General features: G+C 46.3%; 1 protein-coding gene and 6 non-coding genes across 7 annotated transcripts in view; all 7 read left to right on the top strand.

Annotated features, from left to right (window-relative positions):
• Positions 1–18,489, top strand: part of LOC125942841 (uncharacterized) — a 178,908-nt gene that overhangs the window by 135,840 nt on the left and 24,579 nt on the right. The gene's annotated exons all lie outside the window — the stretch shown is intronic.
• On the top strand, positions 2,953–3,026 carry Trnan-guu (transfer RNA asparagine (anticodon GUU)). Its single transcript has one exon. It is a non-coding gene; the product is annotated as a tRNA-Asn (tRNA).
• Positions 3,114–3,187, top strand: Trnan-guu (transfer RNA asparagine (anticodon GUU)). The gene has a single exon. It is a non-coding gene; the product is annotated as a tRNA-Asn (tRNA).
• Trnan-guu (transfer RNA asparagine (anticodon GUU)) lies at positions 3,275–3,348 on the top strand. The gene has a single exon. It is a non-coding gene; the product is annotated as a tRNA-Asn (tRNA).
• Positions 9,483–9,556, top strand: Trnan-guu (transfer RNA asparagine (anticodon GUU)). The gene has a single exon. It is a non-coding gene; the product is annotated as a tRNA-Asn (tRNA).
• On the top strand, positions 14,556–14,629 carry Trnan-guu (transfer RNA asparagine (anticodon GUU)). The gene has a single exon. It is a non-coding gene; the product is annotated as a tRNA-Asn (tRNA).
• Positions 14,717–14,790, top strand: Trnan-guu (transfer RNA asparagine (anticodon GUU)). The gene has a single exon. It is a non-coding gene; the product is annotated as a tRNA-Asn (tRNA).

The raw sequence follows: 18,489 nt of genomic DNA, 5'->3' as shown, positions 1-18,489 counted from the left end.
TTGGAAGGTACGCGAACCGTCCAATTTACTCATTTTCAAGGATCGAGTCATGCCCGATTGGATAGGATATATGCGTCTTTGGATATTATACCTTTGTGTCAACAGTATCATGTTACGCCAGTCTCCTTTAGTGATCACTGCTTAGTTTATTTTACTATAGCAAGTCGAGAAGACTCAAGGAATAATTTTAATTGGCAGTTATGGAAACTGAATTGTAAGCTGATGAATGACGATGTTTTTGTGAAGCAAGTAACTGATTTAAAAAACTCAAGGAAAACAACAAAATTCCTTGGGGAGAAAGATGGGAATTATTAAAGAATCAGGTTAAAATAAAAGCACTGGAACGTTCAAGTGCAGTAGCTAGAGAAGCAAGGTTTCAAGAAAAAACACTACGCACGAACCTTCAACTGCTACTTAATCAAGAATCGCTCAGACCGGGTGAATATATGGACGATATACGAGTGGTGAAGCGCAAGCTGGAGCTTATCGATACCGAACGGTACCGTGGTGCCTTAATACGCGCAAGAGCTGAAAGGCTGATAAGCGGAGAATCGCCGACGAAAAGAGCGTTGGGGGCGGAAAAGTGGCATGCGCGAAGGCAGCAAATAGTAGAAATTGAACGTGCAGGTGTGATCACTAAGGATACTGACGAAATTGTTAGAACGTTTTCGGAGTACTATCGTGCGTTGTTTGCTCGCAGCGTAGTTGATATCGACCTTTTCAAACGTGAGTTTGTTTCCTTGATGACACGGTTGGACGATGTGACAAGAGAAGCTTTGGAGCAGCCCATCACAAATGAAGAGGTGGATTTTGCGATAGAAAACATGAACTTAGGGAAATCGCCGGGTCCAGACGGCCTTGGTGCAGCGTTTTATAAAACATTTAAGGGAACAGTCTCTCCAATTCTAATGCGTATTTATAACGAAGCTTACGAGCTTAAGTCGCTACCTCCATCTTTTGTTACTGAGCATACGATTCTTATACCTAAATCTGATGATACAGTAAAATTACGAAATGTAACTGCCTATCGACCCATTAGCTTAACAAACAGTGATTATAAAATCTTCATGAAAGTGTTAGCTAAGAGATTACAAACTGTTATCTCGGAAATTGTAGGGAAGCATCAGACATGCGGCATTAAAGGGCGCTCCATCACTACGAACACTCACGTGGCACGTTCTATTCTGGAATGTTGTGATGTTACGGGTGCTGGAGTAACCATGCTACAGATAGACTTCGAGAAGGCGTTTGATAGGGTTCCACATGACGCTCTCTTGTGTGTACTAGACCATGTAAATGTAGGCCATGTTATTAGAGAAGGCGTCGCGATGGCGTACAGCTCGTGCACGACGCAGTTAATAGTGAATAAAGTGGTTGGTGAGCGCATACCAGTGCTACAATCTCTGCGCCAGGGGTGCCCAATATCAGCATTGCTGTTTTGTTTGTACATCGAATCCTTTTGTCTACATGTTATTGCAAGCGAGCATATACGTGGGTTCAAACTGCAACAGGTAGAAGTGAGGTTGCTGGCCTATGCCGACGACATTGCCGCTTTTTGTACGGATTATGACAGTGTTCTGCATGTTATTAAAACTGTGGAAAGTTTTTGTCTTTCAAGTGGAAGCTGCGTGAACTGGGGAAAGTCTCTGGGGTTTTGGCACGGCTATTGGCCACCTAAGCCAGACACTTTCGCGAATTTAAGATTCGTGACCACTCCTGTTAAATATTTGGGAGTGCCCTTAGAAAATTATCAGGACAGCGAACCTTACTGGCGCAACGAAATTGGCAACTTACGCGAGAAAACCAATAACTGGAATGGCTGGAATCTGTCAGTCTTTGCAAGAGCGACAGTATGCAACTTATTTTTTATAAGTAAGTTGTGGTATGTAATGCAAGTGATACATTGTTCAAGAATGAATGTCCAGAAACTTCACAGAATATTTGCAGTGTTCGTTTGGGGCTCCTCATGGGAGCGAACAAGCAGAACCAATTTGTTTAGGCGAGTCCCTGATGGCGGGTTGGCGTTAGGCCATTTGTATCTACGTCAAATAGTTAATCGGTTTATGTTCTTCAGAGACGTAAAAGATCCCTTCCTTCGAACATTGTGCCAGGTTCGGTTGGGTAATGCCCTACCAGATCTTGTTGTCTCAACGGATCGCATCCACGGATGCATTCGGGGTTATTTGAAAGAGGTTGTTATGTCCACCCGTTTTTTGTGTGTGCGGTTTTCTACAAACTACTTAAGTGATGTGGGTCAGAAAAAGTTATACAGAGACCTGTGTGATGTGGTGTTACCTGTGCCGCTATATAGATCTTTGTACAGTACCTCAAGAGGAAAGGATGTGCTTAAGCGTGTCAAGAAAATGATGGTACCACCAGGCGTCAAAACATTTTTCTTTCGTTTACACACCGGGACACTGACCGTCAAGACATGGATGGCAGAAAGGGGACTTTTTGTGCCCTGGGGAGTACACTGCCAAATTTGTAAGTGAGACGAAACTATTGACCATGTGTTTTTAGAGTGTTGGGACGCGGTATTCTTGTGGGACATTCTACAGAGGACCCTTAAGAAAGATTTTCCGCTGCACCCTCAAGGAATCCGATTCTTGGCTATCGATAACGAAGATGGAGTACCTTATGATTTAATTATGCTCATTGTTCATTGTATTGCACAGTGTCTGGAGATGTCGCATGGCCGTCCGAAATGCAGATGTTGACGCCAGAGCAGCTCGCCAATACTTCAAAGAAAGCATTCACAGATATGTAGAAGAACAGAAAGCACGAATACCTGTGCCACACTGGCTGCCTTGTGTAGAATTGCTTTTGAATATGAAATTTATTTAGAATTACTTTCTCCGAGACAGGAGAAACCTTTTAGCATTTGACTATTTTAATGTATTTCAGTCCTGTATTTCTTGTCACTGGCAATAAAGAAAAAAAAAAAAAGAAGCCGCCTCCGTGGTGCAATCGGCTAGCGCGTTCGGCTGTTAACCGAAAGGTTGGAGGTTCGAGCCCTCCCGGGGGCGAAGCTTCTCCTTTTGATGCTTTTTTGTTGTATTTATTCTGGTAGATTTTCTGTAGCAAGTGCGTGGTGGGGAGAGCGCCGAGAAGCCGCCTCCGTGGCGCAATCGGCTAGCGCGTTCGGCTGTTAACCGAAAGGTTGGAGGTTCGAGCCCTCCCGGGGGCGAAGCTTCTCCTTTTGATGCTTTTTTGTTGTATTTATTCTGGTAGATTTTCTGTAGCAAGTGCGTGGTGGGGAGAGCGCCGAGAAGCCGCCTCCGTGGCGCAATCGGCTAGCGCGTTCGGCTGTTAACCGAAAGGTTGGAGGTTCGAGCCCCCCCGGGGGCGAAGCTTCTCCTTTTGATGCTTTTTTGTTGTATTTATTCTGGTAGATTTTCTGTAGCAAGTGCGTGGTGGGGAGAGCGCCGAGCAGCCGCCTCCGTGGCGCAATGATTCCACTTCCGGCCGTCGAAGCGAACGGACGTGCGATGAGGGGCTCCGCAGGAGCGGCTACAGCGGCTACTTCCAGCCGCGGGAACAGGAATTTTTCACAGGAAGGAGACTACGAGATGATTTTGCCGAATTTGCCAACAGGTAGTTTTGTTATTAATACAGTTTTCTTCACGGGGACGTTCAAGCGCGACCTTACCGAGTAGAGGACTTTCGCGACGTGCTGGCTGGGTTGACACTGCTTCCTGAGGTTATCGCCTTAGGGGCGTATCGAATGAGCCATGTGTGGGCCGTAACTTTCAAGAGTGCTGAAGCCGTCAAGAAGATACTCGCTGCAAGTGAACTGAAGGTCAAAGGCCGACGCTGCGTCGTCATTGATCCTGGAAATCAAGATGTAAGAATGAAAGTTCACTGGCTACTACACAACATTCCAGACGACGACGTGCGCGTGGCTTTCCTGCCTTATGGAAGAGTGACGCAAATCAGCAGAGAACGGTGGCGTGTTCACGGAATTGCTGACAAGGGGTCCACCACCCGGTTGGTGTCCCTGCGACTCAAAGCCGGTGTCAAGCTTGCAGACCTACCACACCAGGTGAACGTCGCAGGCGAACAAGCTTTGGTTGTCGTATCGGGTCGTGCACCAATGTGCCTTCGCTCTCATACGACGGGGCACATCCGCCGCGACTGCAGAGTTCCAAAATGCAGCGCATGCCGAAGATTCGAACATGAAGAAGGACAATGCCCTAAGACATACGCCAGCGTCACAGGGCCTTCGAGTGCTGAGGAACCATCCGAGCTCTTCATGGACGAAACCGACGCCGAGGAAGCTGCCAAGCCTTCAGGTGACGCCGCAACTGGAAAAATGGTAACATTGTCAGCCAGCAAATCTAAGCTGGAGGAAAGGCGTGAACCACCTGCGGGCGAGCCTCAAAACCAAGGTCCGGCAGTCGTAAAAGCTGCCACATCGAAGGACACCTGTCAACCTACCAGCGAGGATACAAAGGTGGCGGAAAACCAAGAGACTTGTATGGAAGTCGTCGAAAGCGCCAGTGGACAGCCCATCAAGCGGCCATTAAAGGAAAGCGTCGAGGAAAAGGCGGACAAAAGAGGTGAAGGGACAGAACCACCGTTCAAGGAAATGACCACAAGGCGGACCTCAATGAAACCACGGCCGAATATTTCGGCCGAACGACGGTCGGCGGACAAACCGCCGCCTTGACGCTGGGTCTCCGCATGGGTCTGTGTGGGTGGTCTTCGGGGGAGTTTTCGGGGACTATGGTCGGACTGAGTGCAAGTGTTGTGAAGCCTTGCGGATTGAAGAGGCCCATGGCGTACATTGCACCACATAAGAGGAGTGACTGCAAGGTCTGCTGTAAGTCTTCCACAATGCTTACTGCTTCACATTGTAAACGGGTAATCCCATGCGATCAACCTGCACCTTATTAAATATGGCGTTAAAATCAGGAACAGAACTACGTATAGCGACAATAAATGTGAGAGGTCTGGCGTCTCGGAGACGTCAGTACCAGCTTAGCCGCCTGATGTTAGAAAATGAACTGGACGTCATAGCAGTTCAGGAGACAAAGATAGAAACGCAAGAACAGAGCGATCGCATGGTGTTACCCTTCCGAAATCGATACAATGTATGCATAAGCCATGCAGTGGGCTTGTCGGCAGGTTGTGCTCTTTTATTGCGATAGCAATTATAGGGACACTTCAACCGGATTTCTGCCGTCGGCGTCGCCATGAGGTTCCGTATAGATAAAATCTTCGCCGCGCGCCGTATGCCCCAGAGGCAGCGTGCGGGGACGCGCGCTATCACGGAGAGCGAACGCACTCAATCTCCCACGCGCAAGCAAGAAAGCGGAAAGCCAGCGCCGGAGGGAGCAGGGGGGGGGGGGGGGGGGGGGCACTTCTCTGCCAACAACCGCGCTCGTCGCTCGTCCGCACAGTCTCTTATCTCTCCCACGCGCAAGCAAGGAAGCGGGAAGCCAGCGCCGGAAGGAGCGGGGGGGGGGGGGGGGGGGGCGCACTTCTACGCTGCCAACAACCGCGCTCGTCGTTCGTTCGACCGCACCGTCTCTTATCTCCACACGGCTCTGACCTTTATGCGCATTCGCCGCTCAGTTTCCGTTGAAGCGATAGACCGCGCGGACCTTCGCCCCCTGCTGCGGCGTATATATCCGCTCGCTGCCAGCGTTTTGACGGTCGTTGTCTGCAGTCATTCAGTGTGATCTATTCATGTTTGTTTGTGCGCGCTCACACCACGCTTCTTCAATCAGTTAGTAATAGTCGGGCCACATTTTACAACGCACGCTACACATGCAATGCTGCCCGGGTCGGCAGTGCAGCGCTACAGGTGTGTCCCTTCGCACGCGCTGCCCACGGGAAGCGCTTCTCATCAACACCACCGTTTCACACGCGCCTTCTTGTGGTCATCGAGTCTCTCTTCATGTCGGTCTACTTACGCCGCAGCACACCTGCTTACTTAATCAGCTCATGTTTACTACAATTCATATTGCTACCAAAGCCGCTCACCTTACTTCGTATGACATTGCTGTGTTGCTATCGCATTCATCGCTTCGCCCTTAGGGCGAAACTGACATTTTTTTCTTCGAAATTCTATCGGGATCGTTGAAGATTCACTAAGTGGTTGTCAAAGTGGCCGATACATTGTTTGTGATTTTACCTTTGCCGGAAAAAATTGGAGGGTGATTAACACGTATGCACCGAACAGGGAACGTGACCGGAGATCGTTTTTTGAGGAAATGGAAAAGTACCTGCTTTGCGATAAACCAGTGGTATTACTTGGCGATTCCAATTGTGTTTGCGCACCAGAAGATAGAGCAAATAAACAACCCATCCGAGATAAAAGTGCAATATTATTGAGCGCCATAGTACAAGAACACAAATTAGATGACGTAGCTTCTTTGTTTTCGGATAATAACATTCCACAGTTCACACATTTTCAAGGAAATAGCCACGCGAGACTCGATAGAGCTTACATATCGACTGCTCTTGTGCCCTTGTGCATCAATTACACGGTGAATCATGTTTCTTTCAGTGACCACAGTTTAGTGTCTTTCTCGCTTGGTGCAGAAAAAAGAAAAAGTAGATTTAATTGGCAGCTCTGGAAACTTAATGACAATCTATTGGATGATAAACCTTTCGTGGACTACGTGAAGGAAAACCTGAATGAGTTACTAGAAGAAGAGCACCAGTGTATTATTGGTAAATGGGAGCTTTTCAAAGAAATGATAAAGATTAAAGCAATAGAACGAGCTTCTGAACTTAAGCACGTCAAACTAAAACAAGAAAAAGAACTGCAAGCCCAATTGGACTTCTTGATAAGCCAAGAAAGCGTTGCCCCCGGCCTGCGCAGCAAAGAAATTCGAGATACCAAGCGACAGCTTGAGCTTATCGACATCGAAAATTATAGATGTGCTGTAATACGGGCCCGTACGGAGCGTTTGTGGATGGGCGAAACACCCACCAAACGCGCCATTAGCGACGAAAAAAGATACGCGACAAAAAACGAAATCACAGAAATAAAGTACCGAGGCGTAGTAACAGATAAGAAAAGTGAAATAGAAAATGCTTTTGTAGAACACTTTCGGAATTTGTTTGGCCAAAAGAAAGAAATTAATGAGGGTTTTGAAAATGCTTTTCTACCGCTAATGCCACAACTGGATGAGGACGCAACATCATTTCTAGAAGCATCAATTACAATAACGGAAATCGAAAAGGCAATCGATGATCTAAGCTCGGAAAGTCTCCCGGTCCCGATGGACTGGGTTCAGCTTTTTACAAGAAATTCAAAAGTAGCATGGCTGAAGTACTGCATGCTGTGATACGAGAGGCATATGACGTCGGAAAACTTCCACTTTCTTTCCGGCAGTCACATATCATTCTGATTCCAAAAACAGACGACCGGCTTAAGCAACTCTTGGTTGGTTCTTACCGCCCAATTACCCTCGCTAACGTAGATTACAAGGTATTTATGAAGGTATTGGCAAGAAGATTACAGGGCTTTATTAAAGATATAGTCGGACCACGCCCGACATGTGGAATTAAAGGTAGAAGCATAACGACGAACATTCATGTAGCAAGAAATATTTTAGAGTGTTGTGATGTATTTGCCAACCACGTTAGCCATGCTGCAAAGTAGATCTGGAAAAGGCTTTTGACCTTGTCACACATGAAATATTGTTTTCTATTTTAAAATATGTTAATGTGGGAAAAATAATATTGGAAGGTGTTAAAATGTCGTACACCGAATGCACTGCTTCAGTTATAGTAAACAAACAAGTAAGCGAAAGCATTCAGATTGTCTCTTCAGTGAAACAAGGGTGCCCTTTGTCGTCACTACTTTTTTGCATTTACTTAGAGCCCTTTTGTTTAAAGATTATTAAAAATGAGCACATAAAAGGCTTTCGCCTCATGGCATGCGAGGTCAAAGTATTGTCTTACGCCGATGATATACCTGTCTTCTGTACTGATAGAGAAAGTGTAACAAAAGTTATAAGAGATGCCACGGTTTTCTGTCAGTATACCGGGAGTAGAATAAACTGGGATAAATGTCAGGGGATTTGGCACGGTGACTGGGATAGCACACCGGTCACGTACGCCAACATCCAATGGGCAACTACTCCGAGCAAATACCTAGGCGTACCACTCCAACATTACAAGGACACACAAGAATACTGGAAAGAGGAGACAGACAAAGCTCGCGAAAATGCAAAAAAAAAAATGGGCTGGACGGGATTTATCGATTTTTTCCCGAGCCACAGTTTGCAACATTTTCATTATTGCTAGGGTATGGTACGTCTTGCAAGCACTGCACATGTCGCGTTTAGGTATTCAACGACTGCATAGAGTTTAACAGTCTTTGTGTGGAATTCACCATGGGAAAGGGTAAGCCGCACCAACCTGTTTCTTCCAGTGCGGTCCGGAGGACTGGGCTTGATTCATTTGTTTGTGAGACAAATTGTCTCTAGGTTCATTTTTTTCGCGATCAAACGAATATATTTTTGAGGACCTTTTTGCAAGTAAGACTAGCAAACGCTTTGCCAGATGTTATTGTGTCGTCACGTGCCATTATGCAACCCAGCATTCGTGGATACATGCACGAAATTGTTGCCGCCTTCCAATTGTTAAAAGTCAGATTTTCAATGGAATATCTGAGCGATGTTAAAAGAAAACGTCTGTACAAAGACCTAATCGATGTGATGATGCCCGTGCCTTTGTATCGAACGTTGTACAAGCCAGGACCTGGCAGCAATGTCTTAAAAAGGGTTAAAAGAATGGCCATCCGGTCGTCGATCAAAACTTTTTTTTTCATGCTACATAGCGGCACACTTTCTACAAAACCGTGGTTGCAAGAAAGAGGCATATTCGTGCCGTGGTCGGTAAATTGTATAATATGCAAAAGGCCCGAAACGATCGAGCACATGTTTCTCGATTGTGGCGATGCTGTCTTTCTATGGGACATTCTCCAAAGAACTTTAAAAGGAACTGCCGCTCACACCTTATGGCATTCGATTTCTCCCGGTCGACAGCGAAAGTGTGCCCTATGATATGTTAATGATTCTAGTAATGCACAGTGTATGGAAAACCAGAATGTCAGTGCGCAATGAGGATGTAAACCCAAGGTCAGCCAGAGACAACTTCAACGAAAGCATTGCGTATTTACGAGATGTATACAAGCAGCAGGATGAAAAACCTGATTGGTATGTTTTTCTGGGCGAACTCTTGGCCCTAAAGCATTTTTAGCCCACATATGCTAAGTATAGACAAGTTAGCATTTTAACATGATGTTATATTATTGTTTTCCCTGTATTGTGCCAAGCAGGCAATAAAGAAAAAAAAAAGCCTCCGTGGCGCAATCGGCTAGCGCGTTCGCCTGTTAACCGAAAGGTTGGAGGTTCGAGCACTCCCGGGGGCGAAGCTTCTCCTTTTTGATGCCTTTTTGCTGTATTTATTCTGGTAGATTTTCTGTAGCAAGTGCGTGGTGGGGAGAGCGCCGAGCAGCCGCCTCCGTGGCGCAATCGGCTAGCGCGTTCGGCTGTTAACCGAAAGGTTGGAGGTTAGAGCCCTCCCGGGGGCGAAGCTTCTCCTTTTGATGCTTTTTTGTTGTATTTATTCTGGTAGATTTTTGTAGCATGTGCGTGGTGGGGAGAGCGCCGAGCAGCCGCCTCCGTGGCGCAGATTCCACTTCCGGCCACCGTAGCGTGCGGACGTGCGTCTCATGAGCTCCCAAGGAGCAGGTATAGCCGCCCCCGAGACGGCGGTAACAGGTCAACCGAGATGTTCAGCCAGGACTACCAAATTGTATTGCCGACTTTGCCCTCAGGTACGACTGTGAAGGACACTGTCTCTTTACACGCCGATTTGAAAGCCAGGCCGTATAGGGTCGAACATTTTAGAGATGCACTCGAGCAACTTTCGCTACTGCCGGAAGTGGTCGCACTAGGGGCTTATCAAATTAATGATGTCTGGGCGGTGACGTTCTGTGACAACGAAGCAAAGAAAAAGATGCTGGCAGCTGGAAACTTCACTGTGAAAGACCGACGCTGCGTTATAGTCGATCCGTGCAACCAGGCGCTAAGGATAAAGCTGTACTGGCTTTTGCATGGCGTTCCCGATGAAGACGTGCGCACTGCATTGGCTCCATTCGGCAAAGTCCTGGAAGTCACCAGAGATAAGTGGCGTGTTCAAGGCTGTAACGAGAAGAATACTACAACGAGGTCAGTGACCTTACAACTGAAGGTGGGCGTGAGTACGGATGACTTGCCGCATCAACTGCGAGTTGCGGAAGACCTGGCGCTTGTCTCTGTTCCGGGCAGAGCACCGCTCTGCCTCCGGTGCCACGGCATCGGACACATGCGACAAGACTGTCGTGTCCCACGCTGTGGCCATTGTCGCCGCTATGGCCACGATGAGACCATGTGCGTGCGATCTTATGCATCAGTAGCAGGCCCACCGCGAAGTTATGATACGTCGGAACATATTATGGACCTGAATGACGCCAAGGAAGCTACACGGGAAGATGAGCATGAAGACTCCGCTGTGACAACTGTTGAGACAAAGCCACCCGGAAAGATACGAACACGAAGGACACCAACGAAGACGAAGGCCCCGTAGCCGCGGCAACTAACACAGACAAAAAGCCCGCTAGTCAACATGAAGTTGCTAATACGACTATGCCTTCAAAAGATATAATTGAAGTGACGGAAGCTCCCGAGGTCGCAATGGAAACAGTTACCAGCGCTGCAGCGAAGCGTACCCGTGATGAAACCCAAGACAACAGACAGAACAACGGCCAGACGAGCACAGGGGAACCACCTACGAAGACGGGCACTGCTCGTCGCAGCATCACGCATTTCAAGCCCAATGTACCACCCGACCGGAGACCGACGCCCACAGAGCCCCCGCCTTAGCGAGGGAACTGTCTGTGTAGTGAGAACTCGAACAGTCCGATCACTGATCGGGCCTCTTTATGTGACAAGATGGCTCTAAACCAACCAGCAACAAAAACGATGTCGGAACCTACCATCCTGTCGAACGGCGATGTGAGTACTACAAGTATTGTAAAACCTGTTTAATATGGCCACCAAACTAAAATTTCCTTTACGCATAGCGACCTTAAATGTGCGTGGCTTGTCAGCCCGCAGGAAACAATACCAGCTAAGTCGCCTTCTCTTAGAAAATGATCTGGATCTGATCGCCGTACAAGAAACAAAAATAGAGACCCAAGAGCAAACAGATCGAACGGTGGAAACTTTCAGAGCTAGATTTAATATTTGCGTGTCACATGCTGTGGGTACGTCTGGAGGCTGCTTGATATTATATCGAAATTCTATAGATATTGTTGAAGAAGCAGTTATAGCATGCCAGAGTGGCCGGTTTGTTGTGTTGGATTTTGGATTTTTCGGTATGTTATGGCGGGCTCTATGCGTTTACGCGCCTAATACAGCCCAAGAAAGACGTGATTTTTTCGGAACTATACAATCGTATGTAAAGTGTGACCGAAATGTCATCCTCTTTGGCGACTTTAATTGTGTGCAAAGACCAGAGGATAGAAGTAAAAAGTTACTGGCGAGAGACAAGAGTGCGATGTATTTGACAGAATTTGTAAATGAACATGACCTAGAAGATGTAGGAAGCGTACTAGTCTCTGGAAACGGCACGAGGTACACCCACTTCCAAGGTGATTGCCATGCCAGGTTAGACCGTATTTATGTGCCTGCTCTTTTTTTGCCTGAATGTGTTGACTATCACGTCAAATGTGTTAGTTTCAGTGATCACTGTTTAGTAGCAGTTACTGTGGGCACAAAAGAAAAAGCTTCCAAATTTAATTGGTTTACTTGGAAGTTCAACGATAAGTTATTACAAGATCAACCTTTTCTTGAAAAACTAAAAGAAAAGATACATAACTTGTGTGATGAGTCAGGTAGCATTTCAGCTTCATGAGAAATCTTTAAATCAGAGATAAAACTTGCTGCGATTGACCGAGCATGTGTGCTACACAGAAAAGAAAAAGAGAAAGAAAAGGAACTTTATACCACGCTAGAATTTATGATTGCAACGGAAAACTACAAGCCGGGTTTGTTTGCAAAGCAAATAAAAGAAATTAAAAGTAAGCTAGAAGCAATTGACATTGAAATATATCGAGGCGCAGTAGTCAGGGCACGCGCAGAGCGGGTTTGGTGCGGGGAAACGCCACCAAACGAGCGCTAGGCGATGAAAAGCGGCATGCAGTAAAGAAAGAAATAAACGAAATTTGTTATCACAACCGTGTTACCACAGATAGTAGTATCATTGAAATGGCCTTCGTTGAGCGCTTCCGTAACTTACTAAATCATAAGAAAGAAAACACCGAGCTGTTTAAAAATAACTTCTTGCCACTAATGCCTAAATTAGAAAAAGAACTATGTGAGGAGCTAGAAAGACCAATTAGCGTGAAAGAAGTTGAAATAGCAATCGATGACTTAAGCCTTGGTAAATCACCTGGACCAGATGGACTAGGGGCAGCTTTCTATAAATGCTTTAAAGCAGAAATGGCAGAAGTATTGCACCGCGTAATAAATGAGTTACGAAATGAAAAGGATGCCCCCATCATATAGGATGATACATATGGTACTAATTCCAAAGACCAATGATCCTTTGAAGTTACGCTCTGTAGAGGCTTACAGACCAATAAGCCTCACAAAGATTGATTATAAAGTTCACATAAAAGTGCTTGCTAAGCGACTTCAAAAAGCTATTAAAATACTAATTGTGCCTCACCAGACCTGTGGAATCCAAGGAAGAACGATATACACTAATATCCACGTTGCCAGAAGCATACTTGAATCATGTGATGCCGAAGAAGGTCGGGTTGCCATGCTACAGTTAGACCTTGAAAAGGCGTTTGATAAGGTTACACACGAAATTTTACTATTAATACTGGAACACACCAATGTAGGTTCTGTCATTCTGGATGGTGTGCGAATGGCTTATGAAGGTTGTACCACTAAACTAGTAATAAATAAGCAACTTAGTGAAAGTATAACAGTTACCTCTAGTCTGCGCCAAGGATGTCCAGTCTCGTCATTGTTATTTGCTCTGTATGTAGAACCTTTCTGTTTAAAGATTCTTCAGAACCCCACTATTCAAGGCTTCCGATACTGTAATAATGAAGTCAAAGTGTTGGCATATGCCGACGACATTGCTGTGTTTTGTTCAGACATAAAAAGTGTTGAAATAGTAGTGAAAGAGACTACAGCCTTTTGTGAAGCCACAGGAAGTGCTGTCAACTGGACAAAGAGTCTCGGCATTTGGTATGGAAACTGGCCAATCACACCAGAGGTGTACTGCAACATGCAATGGTCGAATTCGACAAACGTATACCTTGGAGTGCCACTGCAACACCATAATTCAACGACTGGTTATTGGCTTGAGGAAGCTGATAGAGTAAGAGACCAGACTCAGAAATGGGGCGGTCACAAATTCTCAGTATTTACAAGAGCAAATGTGTGCAATACATTTCTAGTGGCCAAAATATTCTATGTATTGCAGGTATTGAGTATGACAAGAATGACAATACAGAAACTCCACCGAGTGTTTGCAGTTTTTATTTGGGGCTCCAGTTGGGAGCGCACAAGCCGATGCAATCTGTTTCATGCAGTGCGGAACGGAGGACTAGGGCTGTCGCATTTGTTCTTGAAACAAGTAGTTTCAAGATTTATCTTTTTGCGTGATCAGAGTGATACATTTTTGAGAACTGTAATACAAGTACGCCTGCGGAACCATCTTGCGGATTATGTTGTGTCAATCAGCACTGCAACACATAGTGCACTACCATGTTTCCTGCGCGAGGTTGTGGCTGCTTATCGCATTGCTCGCGCGTATTTTTCTCTTGAATACCTTTGCATTGTAGGAAAGAAAAAGTTCTATAAAGATTTAGTGGATGTTTTTCTTCCGACACCTTTATATAGGGCAAACTATTATTTGGGTGATGAAAGAAACGTGTTGAAAAGAGTTTAGCGAATGCCTGTACGAAGCTCTGCGAAAACATTTTTCTTTCAATTGCATACTGAAACGCTCCCTGTGAAGCCATGGCTTCAAAGCAAGGGTATTTTTGTTCCCTGGACAATAAACTGTAGAATATGCCAGAAACCGGAAACTATTGAGCATATATTTCTGGATTGCCACGATGCACGATTTTTGTGGGACATTCTTCAGCGCACAATTAAAAAAGATTTAGTACTGTCACCATTTGGCATACGGTTCTTGCCTTATGACGAAACAGGGGGCGTTCCTAGTGGTATGATTATGTTGCTTTGTATGCATGCACTTTGGAAAACACGGATGGCAGATAGATATGCTGACATTGATGCACGACCAGCGCGACAATATTTCATGGAAAGCGTTATCTATACAAGAGATGTACTGAACTTTGCGGTCAACGCTCCTCAATGGGTGACGCAATTGGATGAATTCGCGTCACTAAAGCCTTTTTAAAATTGCATCATGCTCAAGACTAGCTGATGTATTTTACCTTTTGAAATATTTCTCACTTGTATTACTGTATGTTGTTGAAAACGGAAATAAAGAAAAAAAAAGCCTCCGTGGCGCAATCGGATAGCGCGTTCGGCTGTTAACCGAAAGGTTGGAGGTTCGAGCCCTCCCGGGGGCGAAGCTTCTCCTTTTGATGCTTTTTGGTTGTATTTATTCTGGTAGATTTTCTGTAGCAAGTGCGTGGTGGGGAGAGCGCCGAGAAGCCGCCTCCGTGGCGCAATCGGATAGCGCGTTCGGCTGTTAACCGAAAGGTTGGAGGTTCGAGCCCTCCCGGGGGCGAAGCTTCTCGTTTTGATGCTTTTTTGTTGTATTTATTCTGGTAGATTTTCTGTAGCAAGTGCGTGGTGGGGAGAGCACCGAGCAGCCGCCTCCGTGGCGCAAGCATTCCACTTCCGGCGGCGAAAGCCTACGGACGTGGTTATCATGTGCTCCGATGGGGCGGTGTTTGCGGCCATGAACAGCCGCGGTAACAGGAATATTCCAGCTGAACATGAGGATTACGATGTCATCCTACCGACTTTGCCCACAGGTCGTACAGTTTTGAATACCATATTTTTACATGCTGACGTGCGTGCAAGGCCTTATCGAGTTGAAGAATTCCGGGATACGTTGGACCATCTGGCACTGCTCCCTGAGGTGATAGCCTTAGGGGCGTATCAGATGAGCCATGTGTGGGCCGTCACCTTCAAGAACGCTGAAGGCGTCAAGAAAGCCCTGGCTATAGGTGAAATGAAAGTGAAAGGTCGCCGCTGTATAGTGGTAGACCCGACGAATCAAGACCTGCGCCTGAAGTTGCATTGGCTGTTGTTCAACTTTCCCGATGAAGATGTACGCGCTGCACTTGCAATGTTCGGCACTGTAACGGACGTCGCGAAAGAAAAGTGGCGAGTGTATGGCATCCAGGAGAAAACCACGACCACGCGGACGGTGAGCATCAAGTTTCATGCAGGGGTCAAGGTCGATGACCTCCCACACCAGCTTCGTGTCGGTGGGGAATTGGCGCTGCTAATTGCTCCGGGAAGAGCACCAGTGTGTTTGCGGTGTCACACCACGGGGCATATACGGCGAGACTGCCGTGTCCCTCGCTGCGCACGGTGCCGCCGTTTTCGCCACGACGAGAGCTCGTGTGTGAAGACATACGCAAGCGTAACAAGCCCAATGGGAAAAACGGACGTCACAGAGCTCGTCATGGACGAAGCTGACGCGGAAGAAGCTGCAGGAACGTCGCGACAAGTGAACCAAAAGGAGATACGACCCATAGACACGCCCTTGTATCCACAAGATAATGGAAAGCAAGGAGACCGGTGCACTGTAGAAGAGACCGACGTAAGGGACGTGCCTGCAAAAATCAGTGTAGGCACTGAAGAGGGCGAACCTTCAACAGAGCCAGCTAGTCAGTTCACGAGTAGCATGGACGTCACGGAGGAAGACAGCAGAGACGCAGTCAGCAAACGAGGACGCGAAGCTGCAACAGACGACTCGGACGGACAAGACGTCGCTGGCGCTGGGGAACCGCCAACGAAAACGGTGGTGACTCGGCGTTCATCATTGAAGCCAAAGCCCAACATTCCACCAGACAGAAAAGCGGTGCTGAAACCGCCAACGTAGCCGCGAGCTCTGGCGCCCAGCGGCTTCTTTGGGACTATGACGATGCTCATGAACGATCAAAAAAGGGTAGTGAGTGGAGCCTTCGGCAACGCGACCCAAGCCGAAGCTCGAGGAGCGCAGACGTCGGGAACAGGTTGGCTTGTCGCTAATGAGCCGCGGTTTTTTTTGTTGTGCCTTTGCTCGAGAGGTATGCACCATGGCGTACATATTTTAATATATGGCGATAAATTCGAGCACAGCACTACGCATTGCGACTATCAATGTCCGAGGTTTAAATGCTAGAAAGAAGCAGTACCAGCTGAGTCGCCTTTTCTTGGAGAACGACTTAGACGTAGTTGCAGTGCAAGAAACAAAAATAGATAGCGAGGAACAAACTGACCGCATGGTGCTGCCTTTCCGAGCTAGGTACGATGTTTGTGTTGCCCACGCATTCGGCACGTCAGGTGGATGTGCTATTTTCATTAGAAACAGTTTAGGAATAGTTGTTGAGAATGTGTTCGTGTGCCAGAGTGGTAGATTTGTTAAACGATTTTTCAATGTCAGATTCTGGTTGGCGAATAATCTGCGTATATGCCCCTAATGCCGAAAATGAACGAGACGTGTTTTTTGAACGGCTGAAGCAGTACTTGATGTGCGAGAGACAAATAATTAAGCTTGGAGATTTTAATTGTGTTTGCTCAGTGGCTGATCGTGTCAAAAATGTTCCAGTTAAGGAAAAGAGTGCCTCGCGCTTGATCGCAATGGTACAAGAGCATAATTTAGAAGATATAGGACAGGTGTTGTCTAATGGTACCCGGCCAGTTTTTACACACTATCAGCGTGCTAGCCACGCGAGACTGGATAGGATATATGTTTCATTGCAGTTAGTACCAGCATGCCACAGTTATATCGTTAAACATGTGTCATTCAGTGACCATTGTTTGGTGTTAGTCACATTTGGGACGCGCAAAGAGGCTTCACGCTTTAATTGGAAGATGTGGCTATTTAATGACAAGCTGCTACATAATGAATCGTTCGTTGAGTGCGTAAAGGAAAAGTTTGGACAGCTATTGGCAAGGCATGATGACGTGATAGAGTTGTGGGAGCTTTTTAAAGAAGAAATAAAGATTTGTGCAATAGAAAAAGCTAGTATGATGAAGTACGAAGAAAGAAAAAAGGAGAAAGAAATACAGCAAGAACTGGACTTTATGTACCGAGTAGAGGCCGATAAACCTGGTACGTTCGCAAAGCAGATCAATGAACTTAAGAGTCAACTGGAGCTTATCGACGAAGATAAGTACAGAGGAGCGGTGATCCGAGCAAGGGCGGACAAGCTATGGCTCGGCGAAACGCCCACGAAGCGAGCCTTTGCAGACGAAAAGGCTCACGCAAGGCAAAACGTAATTCGGAAAATAAGTTATAAGAATGAAGTCACCGACGAACAAGCAAAAATACACAGAGCGTTCCTCGAGCACTATAGCGAACTATTTCGAAGAAGTAACGATGTCCCGGAAGAATTCGAACGCGAGTTCCTGGCCAACATGGCAAAACTAGATGACGTAGACCGTGAATATCTGGAAGAACCGATCAGCCAAAAAGAAGTTGAAGATGCCATTGACGATTTTGCTCGGGGGAAGTCTCCTGGACCTGATGGGTTGGGAGCGGCTTTCTATAAGGCCTTCAGAAAAGATGGGAGCCTCATTTTATTTTTGGTATTTAGTGAGGCGTATAAGCGAAAATATGCACCCCCGTCATTTGGGCGGTCGCATATAGTACTCATTCCCAAGACGGAAGACTCAGAAAAATTGCTGTCAGTTGGGTCTTACCGCCCAATAGCGCTGACTAACGTTGATTATAAAATCTTTACTAAGATCTTGGCAAAGAGGTTACAGCGAGTTATAACACGAATTGTAGGACCGCATCAGACGTGCGGAATCAAAGGAAGATCAATCTACACAAATATTCACATTGCTAGAACCATTCTGGAATGCTGTGATGCGTGGGGTGAACATGTAGCATTGCTTCAACTTGATCTGCAAAAGGCGTTTGATCGTGTATCACATAACGTTCTTTTTTCAGTTCTTCAGTATGTAAATGTTGGCTCGGTGTTCTTTGATGGAGTAAAGATGTGCTATGCTAATTGTACCGCTAACCTTATAATAAATAAGGAAGTAGGCGAGAGCTTTCACGTACGCTCAAGTGTGCGCCAGGGATGCCCTTTAAGTCCTCTACTATTTGCGTTGTACCTCGAGCCATTCTGCAGAAAGATTCTTTATAACAACAGTATTGTAGGTTTTCGTTTACAGTCAACGGAAGTAAAGCTGCTTACATACGCGGATGATATTACTTTGTTTTGTAGCGATAAAGAAAGTGTCGCAACCGCGGTAAAGG

This window comes from Dermacentor silvarum, chromosome 1 (assembly GCF_013339745.2).
Source record: "Dermacentor silvarum isolate Dsil-2018 chromosome 1, BIME_Dsil_1.4, whole genome shotgun sequence".
NCBI lineage: Eukaryota > Metazoa > Arthropoda > Arachnida > Ixodida > Ixodidae > Dermacentor > Dermacentor silvarum.
Note: the sequence above shows the minus strand (reverse complement) of the source record. Positions and strands in the feature narration are given on the sequence as shown.